The following is a 20,058-nucleotide window of genomic DNA, read 5'->3' on the forward strand; positions in this document are numbered from 1 at the left end:
CGGTAACGGACACTTGGAGTTGTATCCCGATCGATACAACCAGAACTGGATACTTGTGATGAGTAATGGATTGTGATGATAACTAGATAGTATGGCTCTGGGATTGCTTTCTCGCAGGGAGTCGAGAAAGGATCTCTGGCCGAGGTTGATAACACTTCTACTACTTTACTTTATGCTATTCTACTCCCTCCGATTGCTGCAAGATGGTGGTTTCCAGAAGATGCTAGTCTTCGATAGGCTAGGCTTTCCCCTTCTCTTCTGGCATTTTGCAGTCCAGTCCACAGATACAACCCTTTTCATTGATACCGATGCATATGTAGTGTAGATCCTTGCTTGCGAGTACTTTGGATGAGTACTCACGGTTGCTTTGCTTCCCCTTCTCCCCCTTTCTTCTTCTTTTCGGTTGATGCAACCAGATGGTGGAGCCCAGGATCCAGACGCCACCACCGATGACTACTACTACCCCGAGGGTGCTTACTACTACGTGGAGACCGCCGACGGTCAGGAGTAGTTAGGAGGCTCCCAGGCAGGAGGCCTTGCCTTTTCGATCGTTGCTGTTTTTGTGCCAGCCTTCTTAAGGGAGACTTGTCTAACTTATGTCTGTACTCAGATATTGTTGCTTCCGCTGACTCTTGAGTATTCGAGCTGATGTATTCGATCCCTCGAGGCCCCTGGCTTGTAATATAAAGCTTGTATTATTCTAATTTGTGTCTAGAGTTGTGTTGTGATATCTTCCCGTGAGTCCTTGATCTTGATCGTACACATTTGCGTGTATAATTAGTGTACGATTGAATCGAGGGCGTCACACTCATCAACTCCAAGATGGGCACATGCACTTATCTGTTGGACAAGGAGCATTTACCCCTCAGGCTAGATTTTGAGGATAACATTGTTGTCATGAATGAGGAAGATCCTTCCTCAGTGCAAGCGCATGAGCAGAGAGAGAAGGCAAGGGCAGAGAAAACTGCAAAGATGCCAAGCGTTGAAGAGGCATCTCGGGTGTTCTTAAAGAGTAAGCAAGATCAACTTGGATATCCGATCCAATCCACCTTGAGGATTGAGAAGGGCTTGGCCACCCTGTCTCAAAATCAGAAGAGTTTGGAGAGGATCATTGAGCAGAAATTCTATGATCTTGATGTCAAAGTCACTGAGATTCAGTCAGTAGTTGAGCAACTCCAGGAGGAAGTGGAGGAGAAGAAAGGCAAGTCTACCGCAGATGCTTTCACTAGAGTGCCCAGAAGTCAGAGGTTTGCTGCAGTGTCTGTTCCAGATACAAGAGCTACTACATCTGCACTCCAGCAGCCACTCCACCAGCTCCATCTACATCTACAGAAGCTTTCGTCCTTGGAGTCATCTCTACACCACCTCATGAAGACCAAGCCTGAGAGACGCATAGCACTATGCATATTTTTAACTTTTTGGTAACTTGTTGCTAAAGGGGGAGAAATATGTATAGATCATAGTCTTCGAGAGAGAGAGTGTTGATTTTGTCTCTCTTTGCACTTTATTTGCTTGATACTTTATTGTGTGTTTGCTTGTTACACTATGTCTTTTGTGAGATACTTGGATGATCATGTGTTTGATCATATGCTACCTTAATGTGTGATTGAATGATATTATCTCTACATCAATTTATGATCATTCACTTTGCTTGGTGATGAGTGCACGTTTTCAATTGTTATCATTTTGAGCGCTCCATCAAGATGTATGTGACATGGAAGAGTGACCCATGATCCTAACACATTGTGCATTTGCAGTCCAAAGCAAATTTTAAATAATGCACAAATTTAGGGAGAGCTCTTGCTTATCACATACTTCTCAAAGCGACGATGTATTTCAATCTTATTATCACTTGTCGAAGCTTTGATCTATATGTTGTCACCAATTACCAAAATGGGGAAGATTGAAAGTGCAACTATCCCTGGGTGGTTTTGGTAATGATTAACAACATATAGCTCATTGAATTGCCAATTCAAGATAAATATTTCAGGAAAATTCAATGTTTGGCATGGCATGGATTTGGATTGTGGACCCCTCAAAATGCTAAGGACAAAAGATTGGCTCAAGCTCTAAAGTCCAAGACTCTACATTTTCTATTTTAGTGATTGTAGCGACCTGACCTCAGACGGTCAAGTCTCTGTGCTTAAGTGTCATCCCTGGATCGGTATGCTGACACACACAGTACTCGAGGATTTATAACAGAGGTAAATCACATGTATAAAGTAACGTAAATACTATTACCTCAATCCAAAATAGCGGAAGTACAACAAGGTTGTCGATTCCCATCAACACCAACGGCAAAGTTGAGTGTAGAAACCGTAACCCTAACGTATCACTTACTCGTCGTAAGATTCCTGTAACATGAGACGTTGCAGCCACAAAGGGTTAGTACATTGAATGTATTGGCAAATTCACACCATAGGATAATGATGAATAATAACTATCACTACATGCATTTATGGCTGGTGGAAAAGCTCTATGGTTATAATGTTTTTGCGAAAAGCCATTTTTTCCCTACTACAAAGGAATATATTTTATTTAACTACAAAGTTTGTTGAAAACATTGAGAAGGTAAACCCCCTCTCAATCCCAATTAAAAGGTAATTAATAACCCAACAAATTAATTAAGCAACGTGATGAGATCAACATGATAATCCAAGAACCAGATACTCAAGATGTCCATAACCGGGGACACGGCTAACCATGATTAGTTTGTACACTCTGCAGAGGTTTGTGCACTTTTCCCCACAAGACTCGATCTCCTCCGTTGGATTTCTCGCACTACATGGTGTTTGAGAAACGGATGGCCGAGACACAGTCTTTCAGAAGCGTTAGCACCTTATGATGGGTAGAACGGTACACCTACATCCCCTACATCTGCTAGTCTACCACTGTAAGAGTTCACACAACTTAATCAACTATGCTAGAGCCCATAATAGCTTGTGGCTGCACACAGAAGTTTCTAGTATGAATAATCTCATGATCCCTTTGAGCCTGGGTGGCAGTCCATAGGAGAATCACACGGTACCCCGGGATTTCCAAAAAAAAGGCAATCACTGGAATTCCCCAGGTGCCTCAATCCACCCAGATGTGTATTAAAGTTGCCACCTTAAGTTGAACCATTAATTAACAATCTCACATCTATCATGAACACACTCAAACCCAATCCACGTCTACGAGCATAGCATAGCAATATAAGCATAACGTAGAAGTAACTCCCCGGGTTTGATAATAAACAGGTGAATAGGTACTACCTCATCTACTTCCCAAAACCCACATTTTAAATCAGATCCTAACCATGCAATTGTTTGAGGATTGATCTAATGCAATAAAACTAGGCAGTAAAGAGGTATGATTAAAGTGTGAACTTGCCTGTACTGTTGATGAAGATGATTCGCACTCAAAACTCTTGATAGTTTTACTCGTCACACTCCGGTCAATCTATCGTAAGCAAGCAATAGTAACCACACATAAGCAATCACTCAAAAGATGAGGAAGAGCGAAGAAAACGATTCGGAAAACATCAAAACCAAGCAAATAACTCTTGCAACATAAAACAATTTCTAACAGTACCAAAATTATGTGAATTTAGCCTTATCAAAAAGTTTAGGTAAAGACTTCGATTTGCAAAAAGAATCAACTAAATCGGAGTTACGAAACTCAAGTTATGATCAAAAGAAGTTTGAATATGAATCTGAACAAATTTTGAAATTTGAAAATTTTAAAAAGTTGATGTGACAGGTTCACTGGATCTATACTTCTATACTACTATTAAAAGAGCAAACATGAATTCCCCTATAGACACACCACAAAGTGTACACAGGATTCCCTAATGCGTTCGATCAATCCAACTAAATCACATCTAACAGTCCATATTACATCAAGAGTCTGCCACACAAATGAACGATCCAGATTAAATGTTCTGCCGGAGCAGACTGCCCAGCGCACCTGCTCGTCCTCAATTACCGGGGATAGGGGATTTCAATCCCGTAATTTTCTCTCTGCCCTCACAAGTTGTCTATCCTCCTTTGCTGCCGCACGGAAGCCAGCGCAGATCCTCGTCACCCGCCCGCCGCTCCTCCTCTGATGGCTGTTGCCCATGGGCGCGAGCGCTACTCCATGTCACGCCGCCGTCCGCTCCTCCTCTACAGCCCCAAGGACGCGAGCTCAAGCCGCCGTCACCGCTTGCCGCTCTACTCTGCTGCCCCGTGGATGCGAGGGAGGCTCTCCGGCGCGACTGTCCACTCCACCTCTACTGCCCCACGGACGTGAGCGCGGGGCGCCGTGGCCACCTGCAGATCTCCTCTGCTGACCCATGTATGCAAGTGTAGGCTGCCGCCGTCGCCACATTGAGGCCCTCGCCACCAAGCCAACGAACTTGGATCAGGTATGAACTTTGATCAGATTTTTCTTTACCTTAACATCAAGCCACCGGCTGGGCGTAGGAAGCTAGCTCGCGGGAAACAAACCTTGGTGGCTCGTACTCTGTAGCAAGCAAAGCAATCTGGTTTCATGAACACCAACTCTCCCCTTCAATTATTAAGAGTGCCATAATCAGAAGAATCTGCACTTGCGACAACAAAATTAATAATGATCAAAATGATGGACATCATTCAAAGTTCATGGGCAGATCATGGCAGATTTGGGTCAAAATTCCGAAATACAATGAGTAACAAAAATAACATGACTACAATTGTGCTCCTATTTCTCATTATACCGAGTAAAAATAAATACAATGGCCTATAATACAGAGTTTATGTGCTTTGCATGAAACTGAATGCATGGGCTTTGTGAACTTTCAGTCTGGTTTTTCGTGTTTTTCAAACCGGTTTTCGTTCTATTTTATTATGGGCTTTTTCAGTTTTTTTTCCTTTTCTGTTTTATCAAATGCGTGAACTTTTTAAAAATTTTAAAAAGTCAAATCCATGATTTTATGTCAAATTTGTGAATCTTTTTCAATTTTTCAAACTTCTATTGCAAAAAAAATTAGTGAGTTCTTTTTAACTGCGATTTTTTTAATTCATGATTTTATGTCAAATTCATGATTTTATTGGAACGCTTGGGCTGGCCCAATAGGACTCCTAGACCCATGCCCAACAAGCTGATCCGGTCAAGGGGACGTCCTATGTGCCGCATTTTGCGGCGAACAACCAACGCGACGCACAGAAGGGCGTGCGGCTGGGCCGGCCCACTAAGAGGTGGCGCGAGGAGTGTCTGCATCGATAAAAATCGCAAAAACAAAAATGAGGCAGCCAGGAATCGAACCCGTGGCGTCGCTTTTCTGCACAAGTGCGGCTAGCCACCAGAGCAAGTCGCTACACATGAAAAATAAGTGAATCGCTACGGTCTTTAACAGTTACTACTGCGGGATATAACCCCTTGAATGTTTTTTTTTGAGGATTTGAATGTTATTTTCTGTACGTCTAGTGTAGCATATAGATTTTTGAAAATCGAACACATGTTGCAAAACACGAAAATAATTTCGAGGAAATGTGAAAAAAAATTGAAATTTCAAACAGATTTTGAAAATTTTGTGCACATTTCAAAAAAACAAGAATAAAATTTGTGAAGGTAATTTGAAAAAATTGTACTTTTTCGGAAAGTGATTATTTTGAAAATGTGCAAGCATTTCTGAATTTCTGACCACATTTTCAACAACAGAAAAAATTGAATACGTGAACAAATTATGAAATTCTGAACAAATTTTAAAACCACAAAACAATTTTCGAATTGAACATTTCATGAAATTCCAAAAAAAACATTATAACTACGAACATTTTTAGAATTTATGAACAAAAATAGAAAAATGGAACTTTTCATCAAATGGCGAACAAAAAATGGAACCGCGAATATATGTAAAATTTGTGACCAAATTTTGAAACCGTGAACATTTTTACGAGTTGTGAAAAAGTTTGAAACCGTGAACATTTTTCGAATTGTGAACAAATTTTAAAAGAACATGAACCTTTTTTAATTCGTGAACAAAATTTTAAAAACGTGAACAAAATTATAAAAACGACAAAATTTTGTGAAACACTAACATTTTTCGATATTTTGAAACAAAATTTTGAAAATGAGAACATTTTTGAAATTCCAGAACATTTTTTGAAATACGAACACTTTTTGGAAAATGTGAACAAATTTTGAAAAGGAGAACTTTTTTGAAATTCCAGGCCAGGAGCACTTTTATTTCCTTTTAAAAACAAAATAGGAAATAAAAAGAGAGAAAAACCAAAAGGGTAATAAATAGAAACATAAATAAAAAATAACTTGGATAAATAAAATGAAAATGAGAGAAAATAAAAAAGGAACAAAAAAGAAAAAAAACATAATAAGGAAAAACATAAAGAAAACTAAACATAAAAAGGAAAAAGAAACAGGGAAAAGGAAAAAAATAACAAGAAAAAACCGGTTCAGGAACCTTCTAGAAGTTTCCTAAAACCATAAAAAACTGAGCTGAAAACCCGGAGAAGGTTCGCAAAACCAGGAACGAAGAGGGATTAAACGGGCCGGCCCAAGTCGATCTCTCGCTCGAGATCCCTGTGCGATTAGTCGACAACTTGCCGCAGAATGCGGCGAATAGGGAATTCCCGGGTCAAGCGCTATCCGATGACCCCACCACCCATGGGTCTTGAATCTTACCCACACCAAGCAACCCGACCCTAATGGGCACCCACCTGGTTACGTATAATTTTTATATTTTATATTGAGGCAAATACACGAGTGGTACAACAAGTTGTATAGAATGATCACTTTGGTGTCTTAAGTTGAAAAATACATGAAAGCAGTGCCTAAACTTGACCTCTTGTGCATATGCAGTGCAAATTTCATCTATAGCTGTATACGTGCCAGCATGACGTGGCGGCTGGCCCACCATCAGTGACTAGAGCTTCACATTTTAAAAAACCTAAATAATGCCCAAGGTGTTTATATAATCATTGGGTCCCACCTGTCCATAGAGAGAACAATAAAAGGAAAATTCAGATAAAAGGCTAGGTGCTAGGATCAGACAAACGACCTCACAAATACCAGCCTACGGAGCTAAGCCATTGCACCGAAGTAACTTTCGCGTCTAAAGATGATAAACAGTCTTTTAAAAATGATGTATCCCCAAACATTAATCATAATTTTAATCATATATTTCGGTATTAATCATATTATTTGATAAATAGGCTTAATATCCACGTGTGCTACAAATAGACTTAATATTTACAAATATGCATAGAAATGATGTAACTTACTTTAGAAATTATTCACGTACTGTTAAATAATATTGACATAAATAAAATTATATTTATGAATCATACAATTACTTATAATAAATTAATAATACTTAAATACTATTTGGATAACACAGAACTTCATAAAACACGTAAAACATTTGAAAATAACATAAACCTTTTCATAAAGCAGAAACATTTGTATGTACTAATCAATAATTAAATAAAAGCATGACATTTTAAAACTTTATGAATATTAATTTAAATATATAATGACTTTTTATATTACGTTAATATTTGTCTTAAGTATGTGAAAACTTGTTTCAATTATGTAAACATTTTAAAACTCAGAAATAATATTTATTTAAATGAGTGTTATTTAAAGTAATACGTGAAAAGAAATAACATATAAAAAAATGGGCCGCACTAATTGCAATAGTGGTAGGCCCATGATCGTGTCTGCTTCCAAATAATAAACCTTCGTTATCTGTCACAAATAATGTTATTTTATCTTAGTGGTTAGCACAGATGGCGGCATCGCGTGAGGACGCAGGTTCAATCCCCAGTACGCACCATTTTACGTAATTATTTCTTTGTACTGCTCACTGACAAGTGGGCCTTACGGTCATGGACGTGTGCACAGTGACATTTTGGGTCCTTGTACTAATTCAGGGAATTTTTCACAAAAAATACAACGCTCCAGTCATGGCTATTCACTGACAGTGGGCCTGCCGCCATGTTGTCACGCCATACTATATATGGTTGCAAATGAAATATGCACCAAAAGACAAGTTTAGACACTACTTTCATGTATTTTTTAACTTGAGGCACCAAAGTGGTCATCCTATGCAACTTTTTTTGGAGGAAATAGCTGCCTTATATTATTTATGCCGTGGCAACATCAGCCACAATAGCATCCCGAAGACAAGATGGGTAAAAAGTAAACCAAGTTTTACAAAGATTAAAAAGGCAGCCCTCCCTAGCTAGAATGTGAGCAACTTTGTTCGCCGATCGCCTGGCCCAAACCACCTTGGCTTCAGTAACACCAGATAGTAACTCTTTGATCTCCTGGACAAGGAGGCCATACTTGGAACGATCCAACACATCAAATTTGAGAGCGCGCACCACATACTGACAATCTGATTCAAGAACAATTTTAGTGGCGCCAATCTCCAGTGCAAGCTGCACTCCTCTCTGACACGCAAGCAATGTTGCATGTTCTGGACCCGAGATGTTTGCAAAAGCATGGGAAGCTCCGGCTCGGAAAATACCACAGTGATCGCGAAATGACTGCTCCGCCACCTCCTCCAAAACCTTGCTTCTTTAGAGCGCCATCAACATTGATCTTGAGCCAGTGCTCATCCGGTGCTGACCAGCGGGCTTCCAGAAACAAAGCAGGGGCAGTCCCCTTCGGTGCATTTACCTCTACCCACTCATCTATCAACCTGAAGACCCGATCCGCAACCACATGGACCTGTTCAAAAATCTTAGAATCTCTCGCATTGTTACGAACTAGCCACATATGATACAGACTCATCACCATAACAGCCCTATTAGCCTCCTTACTCTTCCCCAACCAATCGAGCAGCCACCCCGCCAATTGTCGTTGTGACTCAACCCAAATAGGCGGATTAAAAGAATACTCTGAACCCCTTATTTTGTTTACACAGTTCCACTAATGCTTAGCACAAGGACACCTCCAGAAACGGTGCAATCCGGTCTCCTCACGACCATACGCTAAACAAAAATATCCCCGGCTTGATCCTTCTCCGCTGAAGTTCTGCACCAACAGCGAGGCCATTCTTCAATAATCTCCAAGTATGAATCTTAGCCTTGCCAGGAACATCAGTACTCCATAGCTCGTTCCATCCAGCATCCAATGAGGTCAAAGAAGAACACTCGGGACAGCCAGTTTTTTGGACCTTCAGCTCCATCTCCAAATGATATGTTGACTGAACCGTGAAAAAACCATTCTTTGTAAAATTCCAAGCCGACACATCTTCTCTACCAAGATCTCCCACCGGAATCTGAATAATATCAGCAATGTCACTCTCATGAAATGCCCTCTGAAGCGTAGGCAAATCCCAAGCACAACCAGAATAATCAAGCAAATCATCAACAGTTCGGATATTGTGCATGTCCCGAGCACCCACTGGTCTTTGCGCACCCTCTCTCGGAATCCAATTATCAGACCACACAATGACACTAGATCATTCCTTATTCTCCAAATAAGTCCTTCCTTAAGAAGGGAGCGCCCATAGATGATACTTTCCCACGTTTGCGAAGCACTCCTAGCAACCGAAGCCTTCATTAAATCATTCTGTGGGAAATACCTTGCCTTTAATACCTTAGCACATAGCGAATCTTGGACCGTGAGAATCCGCCAAGCTTGTTTAGCGAGAAGTGCCTTATTGAAAGCTTCAAAATCTCGAAAACCCATCCCACCCACTCGCTTGCTTAAACACATCTTCTCCCAAGCAATCCAATGCACTTTACGATTACCATTTTCAGCTCCCCACCAAAAGTTAGATGAAATAGCCGGCAAAGTTTCTTGGTGAATTGGAAACAACTCATGGCAAAACTTGTCATCCTATGCAACTTCTTGTCCCACTGGTGTATTTGCCTCTTTTATATTTATATTAATTAAATCATCATGCGACCTACAGGGCGCCTCACTAACAGCCAAACAAATGCAACCGTCGATACTTTTAATATAGGAGGAGCTCCTTGTCTTGTGTGCTCGTTGGGCGAGGTGGTAGCTAGCAAGCTTCATGTTTGTTGAGGCTATTTTTTAACTTGCTCCTTTGAGGCTACTTAACTAGCCAAATCCTATTCGGCGCCCTGAGTGCCGCTACAATACAATTTACAAAAGGGTACACACCCGTCATACGCGCTCGGCCGGCCCATTCTGCCTTATTTTTACAGCTAAAACCTTCAAAAAAGTGTGTGCCCGACAGTAACCACCCCGGCCAGCTGATCCATTGTGACCATTTACCACCTTTTCCTACTTTTATTTCTTTCATATGTCCGTGCCCCAAACCGTTTTTCTTGGTTTGTTGGTTCTTATATAGTTTTTTCTTTCTTTTTCGTGCCCCAAGTCGATGAACTATTCAGAAATGCATGAAATTTTTCCAAATTCGTGAACTTTTTTCCAAACTCATGAACTTTTTTTCAAAATTGATAAACTTTTTTTCAAATTCGTGAGTATTCTTTCAAAATCGATGTACTTTTTTTTGCAAAATTGATGAATTTTTTTCAAACTTGACAACCATTTTTCCAAATTTGATGATACTTTTTTGAAAATCCACGAAGATTTTTTCAAATATGTGAAATTTTTTCAATATATGGTGAATTTTTTTCAAATTCGTGAACTTTTTTTTATGAAAATCGATGAACTTTAAAAATCCATGAACCATTTTTCCAAAATCTGGTGAACATTTAACACTTTTCTTTATCAAAATCGATGAACTTTTTCAAATCCATGAACTTCTTTTCAAAATTGATGAAATATTTTTGATTTTTGTGAACATTTCTTTGAAAATACATGATTTTTTTTTCAAAATCGATGAACTTTTAAAAAATGTGGGTTCTTTTTCAGTTTACGTTTTCTTAAGAAAAGGATTTGAACTGGGACCGAAACAATGGTCATATACTCTGTTTTCAGAATGAACACATCAAAGTCATTGTGGTGCGGTGGTTATTGCGCCAAGTCCCTTGTGGTGGCATGTGGGTTTGAATCCCTGTTCTTGCATATTTTTCTTGATGTTTGTTTTTTTATCATATGGAGGTGAGCAATGATGGGACGGGCCACTATTGCACACCTTCGGGCACCCTCTACCCTAAGCAGCACCGAGGGTGCCGAAGACCAGCTCTCACTTAGCTAAGCATCAATTTATTCACGGTTCCTTTTTTATCCAGCAGTAACAAAGCAATATGGATGCATCATATTCTAAACAAATTTTCATAAAAATTGCCCTGATGTCATGTAAAATAAAACATTTATATGATTATTAATATTAATTATGTGACCCACTGGGCGACCAACGGCAGGACCTCATGTCCATATACTACCCACAACTAATTGGGTTGCCCATCGGGCTTAGCCATGGGTGAAGATGACGACCCATAGCTTATCCATTCGGGTCAAGTGCCCATGGGCGACGCTGCCCATGGGTCGCATTGTTGGGTTGAAATGGGAACGATGTCGTCCCCTAGTTGGGTGAAGACCTAAGCGTTTTTTTTCTTTTTTTTCTTTTTTTTCTTCTATTTTTTCTTATTCTCCTTTTTTAACTTTATGTTCTTTTTGAAACCTATTCAAAAATTTGAAAATTTGATTTGGAATACCAAAACATGATCTTGTTCTCAAATATTGTTTATAATTCTAAAAAATATTCTGGAAAGCAAAATATGTACCCGTTTTTTCAAAAACAAATCGCAAATTTAAGAAATGTTTATGTTTCCAAAAAAGGTTGATAATTTTTTTAAAAGAATTTTGCAATTTGTGTTCAAAAATTTTCATCAATTATTGGGAATTAGTTAACAATTTTGAAAAAAGTGTTAAAGTTTCTAAAATTTTCATACACAATTTGAAATTCCAAAATTATTAACAAATGTCATGAAATGGTTAGGACATAAGAAAATGTTTATGTTGATTGATAATGATGGAATTTTAAAATAAAAAAAATCAAATTAGCAAAAACTATATGCTCACAGATGCACCCGTCTTGCCTAGTCTGGCACACTCGTCTTAACTGGTGTGTTTTTTAGACTATGGATAAATGACCCCAAATTTTTACAACAATGTCGCATGGACATATGAGGCATCTTGGCCAGATTTGTACGACTTCCGGCATCATTTGCACATTGCGACACATCCAACCATTTTTCATCGAGAAAAACTCCAGAATATGCAAAACTTGCCAAAAATCCAAACAACTTGACATGATGGCGTGAATTGGTCATATAAGCTGGTAGAAAAATTTCGAGGCCATTTGACGTATGTCAAAAAACAATGTGCTTCCAAACGGCCCCTTCTGGCCTACCTGAACAGTCTTCGTTGAACATGGTCTATTTTTAAACATCCTTGAAATGAACCCAACTTTTGAAATCAGGTGGGCGTGCCCATGATAGGCATATTGGTTTGAACGACTTTTAACGATGTATGCAAGTTGCGACACGTTCGGTCATTTATTAACTTTTTTAACCGAGAAAACTCCATAAAATCAAAAACTTGTCGAAAACAATTAACTTGGCATGATGCCTTGAATTGGTTATATAAGTCCATGGAAAAAATTGGGCCCATTTCAAGGATGTCGAGAAACAACTTGCTCTAAGACAGAGTCTTTTAGCCCTACTTGAACACGCTCCATTCAACATGGTTTATTTTTCTACATCCTTGAAATGACCTGAACTTTTGCAAGCGGATGGGCATGCCAATGTTAGGCATTCGTGTCAGGTTTGAGTTTATTTTGTCACCATACACAAGTTGTGACATGTCCAACCATTTATCGACCTTTTTAACTGAGAAAACTCCACAAAATGAAAAAATCATCAAAAATTAAAACAACTTGGCATGGTGCCTTGAATTGGTCAAACAAGACCATGGAAAAATTGGGGCCACTTCAAGGATATCCAGAAACAACGTGCTCCCAGACGGAGCCTCCCTCGCCTACCCGAACCATTTATAGCCCTTCTTGACTCAGAAAACTCTAGAAAATACAAATGTGTAGCAAAACCCAAAACAACTTGGCATGGTGCGTTGAATTTGTCATACGAGCCGATGGAAAAAATTCGTGCCATTTGATGGATATAGAGAAATAACTTGCTCTCAAACTAAGCATCATCGCCTACTCACACACCCCCGTCGAAGATGCGGCTTTTTGGACATTCTTGAAATGACCCAAACTTTTGCCAGCAGGTGGACATGCCCATAGTAGACATCCATATCAAGTTTGAAGGAAAAAACTATTTATAATCATAATTTAAACAGGTACCTAAAACTGTTATTTTAAGTTGTTAATATAACTAATAAATAAAAACAAATAAAATAATAATTTAATTTTTTTACAAAAAGCATTTAATAAATACTTTAAAAAGAATATAAAATAAATACTTAAAACTGTTATTTTGGTATTCCAAAAATATTTCAAAATTTCGAACAGGTTTTAAAAAGAACAATAAAGTTCAAAACGGAGAAATAGAAATTAATGAAAAAAGAGAAGAAAAACGATAAAAATAGAGAATAAAAATGTTTAGGCCTTGGCCCAACTAGACAAGGACGTCGCTCCAGTCGGGCGCCTGTTGGGCCGGCCCAAACACTCGCGGATTAGAAAAAACTTCATTGATTTTGAAAAAAAAAGTTCACTAATTTTAATTTTCTGAAGATTTTGAGAAAAAGTTCATTAAAAAAAGTTGCAAAGAAAAACATTTCTGGTTATGGGGGCCTCGGATTCATACCATTCTTTTTTCAGTTTTGGGAACTTTCTAGGAGATTCCTGAACCGTTTTTCTTTCTTTTTCTTTTTATTTTCTCTCCTATTTTGTTCTTTATGTTTCGTTATATTCCCTTTTTCGTTTTCTTTGACTTTTCCTTCTTTTTATATTTATTGTTTTTATTTTTCGTAAATTTAAAATTCATACTGTCAATATTTTGTTTTGCATATGAAATAATTAATATTTTTAAAATTTTATTCAGTTTTGAATTTTGAAAACATACCTACTTTTTTCTATTCTTTGGTTTTCAAAAGATACCTACGTTGAACTTTTTTGAATTTTGAAAAATAGTGAATAAATTTTGGAAAAACGTAATATTTTTTTGAATTTGTGACTAATTTTCATAGCAAGGAAATTTCTTGAATCATTGAAATTTTTACAAATCCGTGACCGTATTTGTGAACCAATTTCACAAAAGAATTCCTCGTATATTTTCAATAAGAAATTCTTGTGTGTTATAAATTTCTCATCGTATATTATAAAATTGTTCATTATGGTAAGGTTTATTTATTAAAATGTAGATCCTAGATTATAAAAATGTTCAATATTTCTATAAAATGTTCATAATGTACTCCCTCCGTCTAGATGAATAAGTCATCTTAGGTTGTGCACCGTGACCAAGGAGGAGGGGAAAAATAAGAGAACTTAATATTCATTTGCTAATTAATAGCATTGCATGCAATGAACTAACCATTGCATGTCGTGCTTGGTAGTTTCAAGTCATTAAAAGCATGCACACCCACATCTCTTATTGGTTGATATGTCAAGAAACAAGAAACGAGGTATAAGTTAATGCACCGCGCCTAAATGTTTTTGGATTATTTGATTTTCGTAAGATGACTTACACACCTAGACGGAGGGAGTAACTAAAAAATGTTCATCGTGTATTATAATTTTTTTCATCCTTTTAAACTTTTTGTTCAGGTATTCAGTAAACATTCAAGTTTCAAAAAATGTTCACCATACATTGAAAACATATTTATCGTGTATTGAAAAAATGTTCAATGTGCATTTGAAAAAAAGGTTCACCGTATATTTTTTAAAATATTCAGTGTGTATTTCAAATTCACTTTAAAAAAATTGCTGACAGTTTAGAAACATGGTTCAGAATTCTAAAATTGTTCACAGTTTTCAAGCAAATGTTCACATTTTGAATAAAAATGTTCTTGTTTTCAAATGTATTCCTTTTTCAAAGTATTGTTAATGTTTTAAAATTTAATATTAGAAGTTCCAAATTTGTTGACCATTTTCAAACATTGTTCGCATTTTGTAAGAAAGTTTGTTCATGTTTTTTTTCTAAGAAATGTTGAAATTTTTGAAAAATAAATAAATGGATATTCCCGTTTTGTAGTTATTACCTTATCATTAGTCACGCATTACCATACATTGTTGCCAGCTCAACTGGCTAGTAGCTGTAGTTTCTATCGTGAGGTTGGGAGTTCGACTCGCTTCTACGGCAGAACGACGTCAAGCGGGCGGCGTAGGAGGGCTTCTACGGCATGGCGGAGTGAGGTCGAGACCTCGCTGAGGAGGTGTTGGTGGCCCCGGGAGGCGCCGACGACGTGGGAGAGGTTGTTAGAGTTGTGTCAAATATTATGTACAAGGTAGGTTATAGTTGGACTTGTAGTAGTATTGTGTTTAGATAGGATATGGAGTCGTGTCCTAGTAGGACATTTGTATCCTAGGCCTTTCATGTATAGCGACCTATGCCAACATAATAACACAGGTACGCAAGGGCGTGCCGGCGGCATGTGCCGGCGTCCGGATGGCTGGTGTACGGTATTATGACGGTGTCACGGGGAGGAGCGCCCGTAGTCAAGTCCCGGGATGTAGCCTAGAAGTCGTCGAGTCGGTCGGCGGTCGAGGCCCATGACGGGAAAAGATCGATGGAGCGACCGAGTTCTGTTCCTGTTGAAAGTAATCGGAAAAGGCAGATCAGCGGGAGGCACGTGTGCTATATGTCGGCAGCAGACGGCTTGACGTGCGACGATCTTGGATTGATCAGGCGAGCGTACAGGCAACAGGGGCGACGCGTCGCGCAGGGCAGGGAGGCAGCAGGTCGATCGATCGATTGACGGGCGCTGGCTGCGGAGGCCCAAAGGCGAGTGCTGGGCACCGGCCTAGCTGGCAGAAGCCGCAAGGCTGCAGGCGGCAAGACACAGACCAAGCGGTGGATCGTGCTGGATACGGTCGCGTACAGCAGGGAAGAGCAATCAGAACCGGATTTGTTTTGGACAAAAAGGGGGACCGAGTCCCTGTTACGAGTCGTAGACGTGAAGCAGCAAGGCAGCTCTTTGTACATGGCGTCGGGACGGCAAAGGCTTGGGCATGCAAAGTTACATTGGAAGTTGTGCAAAGGAGCTACTCCACGTGAAGACCAAAGCTATCTTTTTGGATTTGCTGCTAGTATACTCTGTGTACTTGGGGATCACGGAGAGGGTGCTTCGATATTTTTCAAAGGTCAGCTGTACAAAGAACCATGAAGCCAACTGTACCAGGTTTGAGGTGGAGACGTTCAACAGAACTAAAAACTTTGGGTTACAACAGTCAAAGGTGGAAAATCTGTTGGCACAACATGGATGCTTGAAGGCGTTGCGGGATGTCAAGCCAGTTAAGATGGACGATGATGGTTGTGAGGAGTTGCAAATGGTTGCAGTTAGGAAAGTTCGGCTCGGGTCAGACACATAGGGTAGTTGGCCTGGACAGTCTGACAGATCGACGCGAGTCGGTTGGTACAGAAGACGGTGATGGGATCGGCGATGACGACATAGGAGCGTGATGCTGATAGTGACCGACTTCTGGGGCGTGGAAACATGTGGCGTAGGCCCAAGGGCTTGTGTGGCTTCGACAAGACTATGACGCGGGGTTGATTCAAGGTGGTGTATACACGGAGCTTGAAGTCAATGAGGCGCAGAGGTGGACTGATCATCTACCATGGAGTCATGTTGAGGTGGAGCTGGATTGAGAGGCTACGACGTAAGTCGACAGAGAGTCGAAGCTTATTCAGTGGGAAAAAAGCGAGGGACACATAATTCGGACCGGAGCCCAGTGGTCTGATGGAAGCGTAAAACTCGTCACCGATCGGCGATGATCGGTGGTACTCTGCAGCGGGGGTTGAGTGGTGTGGGTTCGCGGCCCTTGAGACTCGACCGGGACAGCGGAGGCTCGACGCGGTAATAGCGGCGAGGCGTGCGGTATGTATGGGACATGGAGACGGGCTAGGGCTCTGGTGGTCACACATGTGGTGAGACAAATGCGAATTTGACTCGGGATGACTACAAGTAACGGTGAAATTCCTTCAAGTTTCAGACAGGCGGTCAAGGAAGGAGCGGTGATGTTGAGTTCAGGTAACTCTTATGTGTGACACCCAATATGTGAGTTGTTCACTTTCACGCAGGTCAGTGATCGATGTGTGATGAAGTTGGATGGATACTCTGGAAGTTGCGAGCACAGACTAGAGTAATGAGGAACTTAATTTTGCTCGAGCGTTGACCGTGGTCAAGAAAAGAAGGGACTACAAGTTGCAGGTGGAGTCACATGGAGTCTTTGGAGTAGCAGCGGTACTCATGGGATAAACTCAAGTCCAATGTACATGGAAGTTTGACGCATTGATGAATCCAAGGTGGTGGAGAATATTCGCCAAGGTGGAGTTTGTTAGAGTTGTGTCGAATATTATGTACAAGGTAGGTTAAAGTTGGACTTGTAGTAGTATTGTGTTTAGATAGGATATGGAGTCGTGTCCTAGTAGGACACTTTTGGGGAACGTAGTAATTTCAAAAAATTTCCTACGCACACGCAAGATCATGGTGATGCATAGCAACGAGAGGGGAGAGTGTTGTCCACGTAACCTCGTAGACCGAAAGCGGAAGCGTTATAACAACGCGGTTGATGTAGTCGTACGTCTTCACGATCCGACCGATCAAGTACCGAACGCACGGCACCTCCGAGTTCTACACACGTTCAGCTCGATGACGTCCCTCGAACTCCGATCCAGCTGAGTGTTGAGGGAGAATTTCGTCAGCACGACGGCGTGGTGATGATGATGATGTTCCACCGACGCAGGGCTTCGCCTAAGCTCCGCAACGGTATTATCGAGGTGTAATATGGTGGAGGGGGGCACCGCACACGGCTAAGAGATCTCAAGGATCAATTGTTGTGTCTATGGGGTGCCCCCTGCCCCCGTATATAAAGGAGCAAGGGAGGAGGAGGCCGGCCCTAGGAGGGGGCGCACCAAGTGTGGAGTCCTACTAGGACTCCCTAGTCCTAGTAGGATTCCACCTCCTATATGGAATAGGAAAAGAGGAAGGGAAAAAGAGAAGGAAGGAAGGGGGCGCCCCCCTTCCCTAGCCCAATTCGGACCAGACCAAGGGGAGGGGTGCGGCCACCCTTGAGGCCATTTTCCTTCTTTCCCGTATGGCCCAATAAGGCCCAATACGTATTCCCGTAACTCTCCGGTACTCCGAAAAATACCCGAATCACTCGGAACCTTTCCGAAGTCCGAATATAGTCGTCCAATATATCGATCTTTACGTCTCGACCATTTCGAGACTCCTCGTCATGTCCCCGATCTCATCCGGGACTCCGAACTCCTTCGGTACATCAAAACTCAATAAAACTGTCATCGTAACGTTAAGCGTGCGGACCCTACGGGTTCGAGAACTATGTAGACATGACCGAGACACGTCTCCGGTCAATAACCAATAGCGGGACCTGGATGCCCATATTGGCTCCCACATATTCTACGAAGATCTTTATCGGTCAGACCGCATAACAACATACGTTGTTCCCTTTGTCACCGGTATGTTACTTGCCCGAGATTTGATCGTCGGTATCTCGATACCTAGTTCAATCTCGTTACCGGCAAGTCTCTTTACTCGTTCCGTAACACATCATCCCGCAACTAACTCATTAGTCACAATGCTTGCAAGGCTTATAGTGATGTGCATTACCGAGTGGGCCCAGAGATACCTCTCCGACAATTGGAGTGACAAATCCTAATCTCGAAATACGCCGACCCAACAAGTACCTTTGGAGACACCTGTAGAGCACCTTTATAATCACCCATTTACGTTGTGACGTTTGGTAGCACACAAAGTGTTCCTCCAGTAAACGGGAGTTGCATAATCTCATAGTCAGAGGAACATGTATAAGTCATGAAGAAAGCAATAGCAACATACTAAACGATCGGGTGCTAAGCTAACTGAATGGGTCAAGTCAATCACGTCATTCTCCTAATGAGGTGATCTCGTTAATCAAATGACAACTTATGTCTATGGCTAGGAAACATAACCATCTTTGATTAATGAGCTAGTCAAGTAGAGGCATACTAGTGACACTCTGTTTGTCTATATATTCACCATGTATTATGTTTCCGGTTAATACAATTCTAGCATGAATAATAAACATTTATCATGATACAAGGAAATAAATAATACTTTATTATTGCCTCTAGGGCATATTTCCTTCAGTCTCCCACTTGCACTAGAGTCAATAATCTAGTTCACATCGCCATGTGATTTAACATCAATAGTTCACATCACCATGTGATTAACACCCATAGTTCACATCGTCATGTGATCAACACCCAAAGGGTTTACTAGAGTCAGTAATCTAGTTCACATCGCTATGTGATTAACACCCAAAGAGTACTAAGGTGTGATCATGTTTTGCTTGTGAGATAATTTTAGTCAACGGGTCTGTCACATTCAGATCCGTAAGTATTTTGCAAATTTCTATGTCTACAATGCTCTGTACGGAGCTACTCTAGCTAATTGCTCCCACTTTCAATATGTATCTAGACCGAGACTTAGAGTCATCTAGATTTAGTGTCAAAACTTGGATCGACGTAACCCTTTATGACGAACCTTTTGTCAGTTCCATAATCGAGAAACATTTCCTTATTCCACTAAGGATAATTTTGACTGCTGTCCAGTGATCTACTCCTAGATCACTATTGTACTCCCTTGCCAAAATTAGTGTAGGGTATACAATAGATTTGGTACACAGCATGGCATACTTTATAGAACCTATGGCCATAGCATAGGGAATGACTTTCATTCTCGTTCTATCTTCTGCCATGGTCGGGCTTTGAGTCTTACTCAATTTCATACCTTGTAACACAGTCAAGAACTTCTTTCTTTGGCTATTGTATTTTGAACTACTTCAAAATCTTATTAAGGTATGTACTCATTGAAAAAACTTATCAAGCGTCTTGATCTATCTCTATAGATCTTGATGCTCAATATGTAAGCAGCTTCACCGAGGTCTTTCTTTTGAAAAACTCCTTTCAAACACTCCTTTATGCTTTGCAGAATAATTCTACATTATTTCCGATCAACAATATGTCA

General features: G+C 40.3%; 1 long non-coding RNA gene across 1 annotated transcript; it reads right to left on the reverse strand.

The window, feature by feature from the left end:
• Positions 1 to 3,735: 3,735 nt before the first annotated feature.
• LOC120963143 (uncharacterized) lies at positions 3,736 to 4,571 on the reverse strand. The gene is made up of 2 exons (XR_005755155.2): positions 4,470 to 4,571; positions 3,736 to 4,377 (listed from the first exon to the last, which is right to left on the reverse strand). It is a non-coding gene; the product is annotated as an uncharacterized lncRNA (long non-coding RNA).
• Positions 4,572 to 20,058: the final 15,487 nt, after the last annotated feature.

The sequence above is a fragment of the Aegilops tauschii genome, chromosome 4 (genome assembly GCF_002575655.3).
Source record: "Aegilops tauschii subsp. strangulata cultivar AL8/78 chromosome 4, Aet v6.0, whole genome shotgun sequence".
NCBI lineage: Eukaryota > Viridiplantae > Streptophyta > Magnoliopsida > Poales > Poaceae > Aegilops > Aegilops tauschii.